An 11,321-nucleotide genomic window follows, 5' to 3' on the forward strand; every position below is an offset into this window, starting at 1 on the left:
TGCTGCAAATTTTAGCCCAAGCTCTTTCAGTAGAACTATTTGCTGGATCCTGTAAATGCCATATCCCATTCCTACATACATCAGAAACTTTGCAATTCTTAGGAATATCAGTATTAATAAAAGTCAAATCAGGGAAAGTGTCAATAACCGATTTCCCATCAAGCCAGGGATCAAACCAAAAAGAGAATAACTGCCCATTCCCTAGCTTATACTGGAACATCTCCTTATAAACTTCTTTTAGTTGAATAAGTTTCCTCCAACTCCAACTTGCATCAGCAGGTTTTGACACACCCCAAAAACTTGAATTCCTTAATTTATTACGCTTGATCCATTGTGCCCAAAGGGACTGTTTGTTAGACACAATATTCCAGATGGATTTACCAACAGCAGCTACATTCCACGACTCCAAATCAATAATACCCAGGCCTCCTTCTTTTTTTGGTAAACAAACCTGTTTCCAAGCAACCATAGCACTTTTACCAGAACTACTGCCCTTCCAGAGGTAGCATCTGCACCTTTGATCCACCGCTTTGATAACAGTTTTCGGTAATATGAACATTGAAGCCCAATAGACATGCATACTGCGGAGAACAGAGACAATTAGCTGTAACCGCCCAGCATAAGATAAATGTTTCGCCCCCCATGACTCAATCCGCTTAGTGATTCTATCCACCAGACAGAAACAATCCGCTTTAGTCAATTTAGTGGAAATCAATGGAACACCCAAATAGCGTATAGGAAATGCTCCTTCCTGGAATCCAGAAATATTCAAAATAGCAGTTCTACTGTCCCTAGAGACACTTTTACTGAGAAACACATTGCTTTTATTACAATTAACTTGCAAACCAGAAACACAAGCAAAATGGCGCAGACCATTCATCAGTTCCTGAACAGAATCAGGTTCCCCTTTGCAAAATAAGAATAAATCATCAGCAAAACAAAAGGTGGTTGAGTCTCATACTTTTGCACCCTTTATGATACTGAAAAGATGGTGACAAATTAAAAATCAACACCCGAGACAAATACTCCATACACAATACGAAAAGAATAGGAGACATGGGGTCTCCTTGTCTAAGGCCTCTAGCTCCAGGAAAGAAACCCTCCAAGCTGCCATTGATAACCAAGGAAAAGGAATGACTCCTAATGCAAATCATGACCCAATGAATAAATTGCAAGGGAAAATTCAGGCCAATGAGAACTTCTTCTATAAAATCCCAATCAATTGAGTCATATGCCTTCCTTAGTGTTGGGGTTTAGTGTCCTATAGACAATTATTCTAGGATACAAACTTAATGTAAATGAATTGTTCTTTATATCATTTGTTTAATGAGATATATGGTTTATAACTATATAAAGGCAATCCCTTTTAAGCACTAAATAAAGTCTAATAAAAGGAAATCCGTAAGTTTATTTAAAGTGATTATAAAGTGTTCATACAAGCATGAAGTGAGACAAAACTTTATAGTAAACTGATAAACTTAAAACCACCCCAAGTCAAGTGATATGTTTGGGATTGACATATCACTGTTGAGACTTGTATGTAACAATGTCTTCTGTCCGATAGAAAGCTGATCTCACAAGCTTCATATATACAGATATCTGGACAGTTACATAGATCCGATGAAACGTTGTTCATTAGGATTGGGGATCCGATTTGAGATAACAGGATGGGTAGATTCATCCTTGTCACCTGTTCATCTCATTGGTATTAATAGGTATAACTAATCCTCAGACTCAAAGGAATATTAATTGGTATTCTGGATTACGGAATGTGATGCTTTGACTCTGGTGTAACACGATCCTTAACAGAGATGACTCTAGGGTGTGAACAGTAGACGTTGGGTATCACAGGAAGTAATTGCGGAGTCGTTATATATTGGATTGAGCATTTATCACTCCCGATAAATGGGAGATACATCCATATGCTAAAGCAAATCAAGACTAAGTTAGATTATGAGACCTAAAATAAAATCCCTCATTAAAAAGTTAAGTAAATAAACAAGTTATTAAAATCGGTTGCCCCTCCCTAATATTATAATTCAGCCGGCAGTGCTGAGGGCCTTTGGGTTATTGAGTAAACTCAAGCTCGGGGTCCTTTCGGTAACACCTGAATTATCGAAAATCATTTTTTCATGAATATGGGGTAATACTTAAATTAGATTATGATAATTGGATGAGTAAACTCATGTTGTCATAAACTAATGGGCAAGACGCACTAGTACAAAAATGGCCTATAGCTACGCCTTATTAGCCACGGTTATTTAAAAAACCATGGCTAAAGATTTTTAGAGTCGGTCGTTCGAAAGAACCGTCCCTAAAAATACCTTATTAGCCACGGTTTATAATAAAAACCGACTTTAAATATCCTAATTTAAAAATGCGCATGTTTCTAAGGGTTTTTAGCATCGGTTTTTCAAAAAACCGATGCCAGTAACCCATTTATTAGCGTCGGTTACGCTTGTAACCGACGTTAGTGACCCCTTTAGAGTCGGTTTTTTCAATAACCGACTCTAAAGACCTGATATTTATTGACGTCGGTTACGCTTGTAACCGACTCGGTTATTTTCCACTCTTGATCTCGTCTTTCTTATCTCTGATTCTGCGAAGAACCCTAAAGACCTTAGATAAAAAATGATCTTCTTGTCTTTCTTTTCTGTTTGCGCAAAGAATCGATTTCCCTAATCTTTTTTTTCTTTCTTCTTGCTTTTCTGCGAACCCTAAACCATTTCTTCCTTCTGCGATTAAACCCATTTCATTGCGCGAAGAACCCCAGACCTATTTCCTTCGAGTTTTAGTTTGCTTGAGTTCCTCCGCCTGCTTAAGTTCGTTCGAGTTCGAGTTGGCTTGAGTTCCTCTGTCGGCTTGAGTTCGTTAGAGTTCGAGTTGGCTTGAGCTCCTCCGTCTACTTGAGTTCGTTCGAGTTGGTTTGAGTTCCTCCGTCCGCTTGAGTTCATTCAATATGGAGTTGGACAGATGTTTATCTTTGAAATCATACAGGGCAATCGTACCCATGGTTTGGAGCTGTGTTCAGGTTTCACAATTTTTACTTGTTAATTTGTACATATAGTTTTCCTTTGTTCTATAATTGTGTTTGTTTGGTTGTTCATCTGACCTTACCTCAATAAAGCTTTAGGTAATCTTTAGGTGATCTTTTCATTTTGTTTATATAAATAACAGTTTGATCCATCTGTTTCTATGCTTCTTGTGGTTGTTTGGATTCGGCACGCTATGTGTTTGATAAAATGCCTGAGAGAAGTGTTGTTTCCTGGAATGCTATTATTGACGCTCTTGTCCAATTTGCTGAGTTTGAATCTGCATTGAAATTGTTTGTTCAATTACAGGAATTGTTTGAGCCTGATGGGTAGAGCATTTTAAATGCTTGTGCTGGTTTATGTGCTTTGTCTTTGGGGATGTGGGCTCATGCTTATTTGTTGAGAAAGTTTAATGTTGAAGTAGCTATGGATATTTTGGTGTGTGTATTATTTAGTGGATATTTATTGTAAATGTGGATCATGAAATATTTGAACTAAGCATGCCTATGAAACCTGATGTTGTTATTTGGAGGAGTCTTCTTGATTCTTACTGTAAGAAAAATGTAAGTGTTGACCTTATAAAGTTTGGATTTCCAATGGCTTTTACTACAACAATGTTGTCTTGGGAAATTCTTGAATATAGAGAACAAATGGAAGCAGTGAAGCAATTAGAATATGCTCAAACATCCCTCAGATGGATTGCTGATTATCTAGTTAATGCTCATTCAACATCTTCTCCAAATAGGTTATATATTCAGGTGGGTGATCCTGAATTGGATCATAAATGTTGGTTAAGACCAGAAGTAATGACAGAGAAAAGACCAGTTTTGCAAGTGAATACATCTCCCAGGGACAGACATTGCAGCAAAAACTGCAGCTGCAATGGCATCATCATCTCTTGTTTTTAGGAAATTAATTCCTCTTATTCAGATTTGCTCCTCATCAATGTTCAGCAACTCTTTACTTTTGCTGATACATATAGAGGTTGTTGTAATGTAAGCATTCCACAAGTGCATGAATACTATAATTCCACAGGATATGGAGATGAACTTTTGTGGGCAGCAGTCTGACTTTACCATGCAACTTCAGATGAATCATACCTTAATTATGCTACTGAGATCAATGGGGCCGAATTTTCTAATTGGGGAAATCCAACTTGGTTTACATGGGATGACAAGCATGCTGGTGCTCAGGTTTTGCTTTCCAGGATAAACATGTTGGGTGCATCCAAAGGCAATTCAATGAAGGAGAATTTTGAGCTTCAAATGTATGCTTCTTCCAGATTCACCCACAGCCTCATCTAGCAGAACACAAGTATGTAATTAATTTTCTCTTTCTAATGCAAATCAAAATTAAAATCTGATACGTTTCAATTCAATTCATATAGGTGGTCTGATATGGGTTACAATCATGTGTCTTAAATAAGCTTATGGTTCTTAATCAATGTGACATGTAAGTAATATTAGATTTTAGTGGAATACAAAATTGAAAAATCCACTCGGCTGCAATTGGTGAAAACTCAGAGAGAGTAAAAAAGGAAAATAAAAAAGCTAAGAAAAATAAAAGAGGAAAGCATCCACTCGGCTGGTGCAGGTCTCTCTTCTTTGCTTCATTTTCTTATCTTCACTGATCGTCACCTCCTTTTTTAACCTCTTCCCAATTGCTCTGATTCCCCATTTTTTGACCTATCTTCTTAGCTGCAATTGCAAATGATTTCAACTCAACTCAATCCAATTTCTTATCCTATGATTTCCTTGCAGTTCTCTGTACCTCAATTCATTTAATTTTCTGTTTTTCAGTTGGGTGTGCTAATATGTATTTGCCAAATGAATTATATGTATCCTTTATTATGGGCCATAATGTTTGTGGCTTTGATGATTGGAATTCGTTTAACTTTGTGTCATGATGTTCTTAAAGGTTTGACTGGTTCAATTATTTTGAGAAATGGACGGTTGTCTGAACTCGTTGCTCAGGTTTTATTCTTCTTTCTTTGCCTTTCTCTTCTTCTTGAATTTGGTAGTCGCATTGATTGAATTTTCCTTTATGATGAGAAACAGAAGATTACTTATTCAATTAAAATAGTTTCCTTCCTGAGGAAATTGGAATGCAAAGGGAATTCTATCTCTTTTTTGTACATTAGGAGAAACTTTGTTGACATACAACCTAATCTATGCTTCATTGTCACGTTTAGAGTTTTTAATTTAACATATGAAAGCTGGTATATTGCTATTTTTTACTGACAAAGTTTTAATATAATACTAGGGATCTTGTATGTTTCACAGCTAATTGCTTATGATGATAAACTTAGCATGGGCAGTAGTGGCATCATAAAATTTGAAGAATGAGTAGTTAGACTTTTTATTTTTGATTGAAAATGTTGAACAGTGAAGTTCATTGGAAATATGACAGCCATGAATATTATTATAAAAATTTGTTGGAAGATAATACTTGAAGTGTTGGTGCTTTATTTTTTAATGGATTTTAAAATTTGAAATTTTTACTTCTAAATGAAGAGACCATTTTATTGTAAATGTCATCCATCAAAATTAAGTTCCATCTTGTATTGTAAAAAAAAAACTTCCATCTTATATGTATAATTATTTCTTAATTATTATATTGTATTACATATATATGTATATGGCCCAATAAAAGGAAATCAACTTTTAGTCTGGAAAACAATCTAGTACGAGTGCCTGTTGTGTGTGAAATTCTCTTTTTCTTGTGAGATTTTCTGACATTGATATAACAGGCAATCCAAAATCTTCCATCTTGTAATAATATTCATGCTTGGTTATATTTCAAGATTAGAGCTCCATTCAATCCAAAATATTTTATTTTATTTTTTTAATTAAAAACATATCATTGGCCACGGTTGTTAGAACAACCGACTCTAATGATCAGAGCATTAGACACGGTTGTTACAAACAACCGTGGCTAAAGACCCTTTTAACCACGGTTGTTTGCAACAATCGTGGCAAAAACGTAAGGCATTAGAGTCGGTTATTTGTAAAAATCGACTCTAATGCCCTTTTGGCCACGGTTGAACAACCGTGGCTAAAGACGCCAAGCATTTGCCACGCCTCTTTTGGCCACGGTCGTATAACCGTGGCTAATGATGGTAAACGACCGTGGCCATAGGCCATTTCTGTACTAGTGACGGTTGGGATTAATATGAATAGCATATTAGTTACTAATGTGGTTAGTAACCCAATAACCTAGGAATCACATTAAAGATGTGATTGATTACATGAATCTACCTAATGAATGAGACTAGCTTGTTGAGTAAACTCAAGGTGAAATCTCAGGAGTTAGGATCCTAGCTCACTAAAGGATTTGTGAAATTCTTCGAATTAATATGGAGGGCTATTAATTTGGCAAAATAGTGGGAGCAATCTAAAATAAACTAAAAGGCCTATAATTTTAGATTGATATACTTTAAGCAAATGAATAACATACGTTTATTCTTTCTCACATCTCAAGTTTTAAAGTAAAACACTCTTAAAATCATGACTAACACCAATTTGCAAAACATTCTTACCAATAACAAATTGAATGGTTCAAACTTCACCGACTGGTTTCGTAACCTCAAAATCGTTTTGAAGTTCGATAAAATAGGGTATGTACTTGATACATGGATACCCCCTGTCCCTGCTGATGATGCTCCCATTGAGGAAATTGATGCTTACCAGAAGCACAAGGCTGATGATGATCATGCCGAATGCATCATACTTGCATCGATGACACCGGAATTACAAAGGCAACATGAGGAAATGGATGCCTATTCCATCATCATGCACCTAAAGGAATTGTTTGGGAAACAAACCAGGTGCGAACGCTACGAGATATCCAAGTTGCTATATCGTTGCAGGATGCAAGTGGGAACATCTGTCATGACACATTGTGTCAAGATGATTGGCTACATTACCAAACTTTCTAGTATTGGATTTGTGATGGATAATGAATTAAGCGTAGACTTAATTCTTCAATCCCTCCCAGAGAGTTATTCACAGTTCATTATGAACTATCAGATGAATGACTTGCAAACCTCTCTTGAAGAGCTTGCAAATATGCTCAAGTCAGTTGAGCCCAATATGAGAAAGGACAAGGCAATACCAGCTCTTGTCATTGAGGGATCAAAGAAGAGGAAAGGGAATTATCCCAATCCTAAATATCCCAAGAAAGGTAAGAAAGCCGTGCCCAACAAAGCTAAGGGAAAGGAAGTGAAGAAGCCCAAAGGAGAGTGCCACTTCTGTGGTGAAGACGGGCATTAGAAAAGAAACTGTTGGTGTACCTAGCCTTCCTCAAAAGGGGAAGAAGCTGGGACTTCAACATCTGGTATGTTTTATATTGAAATTTCACAGTCTGAATCTTTTGGTACTTGATACCGGATGCAGCCTGAGGATATTCCAGGAATATCTAGAAATATTATTTCTATTAGCCGCCTTGTTGACGACGGCTTTTCATATTTCAATAAAAGACAAGAGTTGCAATTTTTATAAAGATTCGATCTTTTATTTTTCAGGAATTTCACAAAATGGGATTTATGTGTTAGATAACAAAATTCCTGCTTTTGCAATTGATACCAAAAGACATAAGCTAGATAATTCAACTTACTTGTGACATTGTCGTTTAGGCCATATAAACAAGAGACGCATGCTAAAGCTACATTTAGATGGGCTTATAGATCCAATCGATCCCGAATCATTGGAAACATGTGAATCATGTTTAAAAGGTAAAATGACAAAGACACCCTTTAGCAATAAAGGTGAGCGTGTATCAGACACTCTAGGACTCATTCATTCAGATGTATGTGGTCCTATGTCAGTCCAAGCAAGAGGAGGATTCAGATTCTTCATAAGCTTCATAGATGACCATACCCGATATGGTTACATCTACTTGATGAAGCACAAGTCAAAAGCTTTTGAGAAATTCAAATGCTTCAAGAATGAAGTAGAAAATCAATTAGGAAAGAAAATAAAGACGCTTCGATCTGATCGAGGTGGCGAATATCTTTCAGATGATTTTCTGAATTATCTAACTGAATGTGGGATATGCTCACAATGGACACCTCCCTATACACCACAACACAATGGTGTGTCCGAGAGGAGAAACCGTACCCTATTAGATATGGTATGATCCATGATGAGCATGGCCTTACTTCCAAAGACGTTCTGGGGCTATGCCTTAGAAACTGCCCTCTTCACCCTAAATCGAGTACCAACTAAATCCGCTAGTTCCACACCATATGAATTGTTCGTTGGTAGGAAACCCGTATTTTCATTTATGAGAATATGGGGTTGTTCAGCCTTTGTCAAACGCATTGCGTCCGACAAACTAGATTCGAAATCTGATAAATGTTTCTTCATTGGATACCCTAAGGAAACTATGGGATATTACTTCTATCATCCAGATGATCAGAAAGTAATCGTATCCAAGCACGCAACCTTCTTAGAGAAAGAGTTTCTCGAAGAAACACAAAAGGGAAGCATGATTGAACTTGACGAAGTTCAAGAAGAAGAAACACTGACTGAAACAACAGAGGCGGTTGAGGTACCCGAAGGAGTCCCATTAGATGAGACTCCAGTGCCACCTATTCGTAGATCACAAAGAGTTCGTGAACTCCCAGTTAGATATGGTTTTCTAGTGGGAGATGATAATGAGGTTCCCGTGTTAGACGACGAACCCGAAAACTACGAAGAGGCTCTTACTAGTCCAGATTCTAAAGCATGGCTTGAGGCCATGGATTCTGAAATGGATTCCATGTATACTAACCAAGTGTGGACTTTGGTTGATCCACCCGAAGGGATAATACCCATTGGGTGTAGGTGGATCTTCAAAAAGAAGACAGACATGGATGGAAAGGTTAACACCTACAAAGCTAGGTTAGTAGCGAAAGGATATCGTTAGATGCAAGGAATTGATTATGACGAAACTTTCTCTCCTGTGGCTATGTCCAAATCAATCAGAATCATGCTTGCAATTGCCGCTCACTACGATTATGAGATTTGGCAAATGGATGTGAAAACAGCTTTCCTAAACGGAAACCTGCTTGAGGATGTATATATGATGCAGCGTGAAGGTTTCATATCGAAGGATGCAAATAAAGTTTGCAAACTTCAGAGATCCATTTATGGACTCAAGCAAGCATCTAGAAGCTGGAATAAGCGTTTTGACGAAACCATAAAACAATTTGGTTTTGAACAAAATTGCGAAGAAGCTTGCATTTACAAGAAAGCAAGTGGGAGTTCTATAGCATTTCTCATACTATATGTGGACGATATATTATTAATGGGAAATGACGTTGCTCTCTTACAGTCAGTGAAAGTATGGTTATCTGGTAACTTCTCAATGAAAGACCTTGGTGAAGCAGCTTATATACTTGGTATAAAGATCTATAGAGATAGATCGAGAAGACTGCTTGGTCTTTCACAGGCTACATACATTGAAAAGGTGTTAAATCGGTTTAGCATGCTTGAATCGAAACGAGGTAACTTACCCATGTTACATGGAGTAAAGTTAAACAATCATCAATGTCCTAAAACCGATGATGATAAACGACGCATGGCTGTGGTCCCGTACGCCAGCACAATCGGTTCGATTATGTATGCTATGCTATGCACTAGACCTGACGTAGCGTTCGCGTTATCTGTAACGAGTCGTTACCAAGGGAATCCGGGAGACGAGCATTGGATTGCCGTCAAGAACATTCTTAAGTACTTGAGAAGAACTAAAGATATGTTCCAAGTGTACGGAGAAGGTGATCTGAAAATAGAAGGATTTTCAGACGCAAGTCATCTCACAGATGAGAATGATTATAAATCCCAATCAGGATACCTGTTTATCTTGAATGGGGGCGCGGTCAGTTGGAAGAGTTCCAAGCAGGGAAGCGTAGCTTTCTCTACGACCGAGTCAGAGTATATCACAGCTGCGGAAGCAGCAAAGGAAGCGGTTTGGATTAGAAAGTTCATTACAGAACTAGGTGTGGTGCCTGACATTGTCAATCCCATTACACTGTACTGTGATAACAATGGAGCCATTGCGCAAGCAAAGGAACCACGGTCTCATAATGCATCCAAGCATTACCTTAAGCGATACCACATCATTAGAGAGATTGTGGCTAGAGGAGATGTGAGAATAGAAAGAGTACCTACAGAGGACAACGTTGCAGATCCGTTGACAAAGCCTTTAACCCAGAGAATACATGATCGTCATTTAACTTCTACTGGGATAATTTTTAGAAACAATTGGCTTTAGTCCAAGTGGGAGTATGTTGGGGTTTAGTGTCCTATAGACAATTGTTCTAGGATACAAACTTAATGTAAATGAATTGTTCTTTATATCATTTGTTTAATGAGATATATGTTTTATAACTATATAAAGGCAATCCCTTTTAAGCACTAAATAAAGTCTAATAAAAGGAAATCCGTAAGTTTATTTAAAGTGATTATAAAGTGTTCATACAAGCATGAAGTGAGACAAAACTTTATAGTAAACTGATAAACTTAAAACCACCCCAAGTCAAGTGATATGTTTGGGATTGACATATCACTGTTGAGACTTGTATGTAACAATGTCTTCTGTCCGACAGAAAGCTGATCTCACAAGCTTCATATATACAGATATCTGGACAGTTACATAGATCCGATGAAACGTTGTTCATTAGGATTGGGGATCCGATTTGAGATAACAGGATGGGTAGATTCATCCTTGTCACCTGTTCATCTCATTGGTATTAATAGGTATAACTAATCCTCAGACTCAAAGGAATATTAATTGGTATTCTGGATTACGGAATGTGATGCTTTGACTCTGGTGTAACACGATCCTTAACAGAGATGACTCTGGGGTGTGAACAGTAGACGTTGGGTATCACAGGAAGTAATTGCGGAGTCGTTATATATTGGATTGAGCATTTATCACTCCCGATAAATGGGAGATACATCCATGGATCGCTTGTGGAAGACTCGACTCTAAATCCTTGCAAGGTGATAGCTTAAGAGTAAGAAATACAGATTTCACGTAACCTATCTTTTTGAGTTGACTCGGCCTGTACAAGTAAAATGAACGTCTCGCTATATGTGACTTGACATCACCCATAGTCATAAGATTCAGTTCAAGGATGTAGTTGATAAAGGATCGAATTATACTGTAACTAATACGGAAAGGTTAACGACAGAATCAACATGTCTTCTTATAGCTCTGGGGGAATGATTACGGACTTGCTAATCACATACTCTGTACATCATTCCGTTATGCAAAGATTAAATATAATTCTTTGAAAATTAATTT

General features: G+C 37.4%; 1 long non-coding RNA gene across 2 annotated transcripts; it reads left to right on the forward strand.

Moving 5' to 3' along the window:
• Positions 1-1,641: 1,641 nt before the first annotated feature.
• On the forward strand, positions 1,642-4,977 carry LOC136217994 (uncharacterized). Of its 2 annotated transcripts, none has more exons than XR_010683613.1 (2): positions 1,642-4,346; positions 4,420-4,977. It is a non-coding gene; the product is annotated as an uncharacterized lncRNA (long non-coding RNA). The 2 variants fall into 2 exon arrangements; XR_010683614.1 differs by having other exon boundaries at positions 4,950-4,977.
• Positions 4,978-11,321: the final 6,344 nt, after the last annotated feature.

The sequence above is a fragment of the Euphorbia lathyris genome, chromosome 2 (genome assembly GCF_963576675.1).
Source record: "Euphorbia lathyris chromosome 2, ddEupLath1.1, whole genome shotgun sequence".
Taxonomy (NCBI): Eukaryota; Viridiplantae; Streptophyta; class Magnoliopsida; order Malpighiales; family Euphorbiaceae; genus Euphorbia; species Euphorbia lathyris.